The sequence below is a fragment of the Bison bison genome, unplaced genomic scaffold, assembly GCF_000754665.1.
Source record: "Bison bison bison isolate TAMUID 2011002044 unplaced genomic scaffold, Bison_UMD1.0 scf7180017864471, whole genome shotgun sequence".
In the NCBI taxonomy this organism is placed as follows: domain Eukaryota; kingdom Metazoa; phylum Chordata; class Mammalia; order Artiodactyla; family Bovidae; genus Bison; species Bison bison.
The window spans coordinates 35,180,472-35,182,235 of NW_011495032.1; positions in this window are offsets into that span (position 1 = coordinate 35,180,472).

Sequence of the window (1,764 nt, forward strand, 5' to 3'; positions counted from 1 at the left end):
AAGGAAATGGCAACCCACTCCAGTGTTCTTGCCTGGAGAATCCCAGGGACAGAGAAGCCTGGTGGGCTGCCATCTATGGGGTCGCACAGAGTTGGACACGACTGAAGTGACTTAGCAGCAGTAGCAGCAATGTTCAGGTATTAATAACTTTAATGCATTAACTATTATAATTCCATTAACCTATGTATTATATATATATTCTTTGCAGCCAAAGATGGAGAAGCTCTATACAGTCAACAAAAACAAGATCAGGAGCTGACTGTGGCTCAGATCATGAACTCCTTATTGCCAAATTCAGACTCAAATTGAAGAAAGTAGGGAAAACTACTAGACCATTCAGGTATGACCTAAATCAAATCCCTTATGATTATACAGTGGAAGTGAGAAATAGATTTAAGGGACTAGATCTGATAGACAGAGTGCCTGATGAACTATGGACGGAGGTTTGTGACATTGTACAGGAGACAGGGATCAAGACCATCCCCATGGAAAAGAAATGCAAAAAAGCAAAATGGCTGTCTGAGGAGGCCTTACAAATAGCTGTGAAAAGAAGTGAGAAGCAAAGGAGAAAAGGAACAATATTCCCATTTGAATGCAGAGTTCCAAAGAATAGAAAGGAGAGATAAGAAAGCCTTCCATGGCCATCAGTGCAAAGAAATAGAGGAAAACAACAGAATGGGAAAGACTAGAGATCTCTTCAAGAAACTCAGAGACACCAAGGGAAGATTTCATGCAAAGATGGGCTTGATAAAGGACAGAAATGGTATGGACCTAACAGAAGCAGAAGATATTAAGAAGAGGTGGCAAGAATACACAGAAGAACTGTACAAAAAATATCTTCACAACCAAGATAATCACGATGGTGTGATCACTGACCTAGAGCCAGACATCCTGGAATGTGAAGTCAAGTGGGCTTTAGGAAGCATCACTACGAACAAAGCTAGTGAAGGTGACAGAATTCCAGTGGACCTATTTCAAATCCTGAAAGATGATGCTGTGAAAGTGCTGCACTCAATATGCCAGCAAATTTGGAAAACTCAGCAGTGGCCACAAGACTGGGAAAGGTCAGTTTTCATTCCAATCCCAAAGAAAGGCAATGCCAAAGAATGCTACCGCACAATTGCACTCATCTCACACGCTAGTAAAGTAATGCTCAAAATTTTCCAAGCCAGGCTTCCGCAGTACATGAACCGTAAACTTCCAGATGTTCAAGCTGGTTTTAGAAAAGGCAGAGGAACCAGAGATCAAATTGCCAGTGCCCACTGGATCATCACTGGATCATCAACATCGATTGGATCATCAGAGTTCCAGAAAAATATCTATTTCTGCTTTATTGACTATGCCAAAGCCTTTGACTGTGTGGATCACAATAAACTATGGAAAATTCTTCAAGAGATGGGAATACCAGACCACCTGACCTGCCTCTTGAGAAACTACATGCAGGTCAGGAAGAAACAGTTAGAACTGGACATGGAACAACAGACTGGTTCCAAATTGTAAAAGGAGTACGTCAAAGCTGTATATGGTCACCCTACTTATTTAACTTATATGCAGAGTACATCATGAGAAATGCTGGGCTGGAAGAAGCACAGGCTGAAATCAAGATTGCTGGGAGAAATATCAACAACCTCAGATATGCAGATGACACCATCCTTATGGCAGAAAGTGAAGAGGATTGAAAAGCCTCTTGATGAAAGTGAAAAAGGAGAGTGAAAAAGTTGGCTTAAAGCTCAACATTCAGAAAACGAAGATCATGGCATCTGG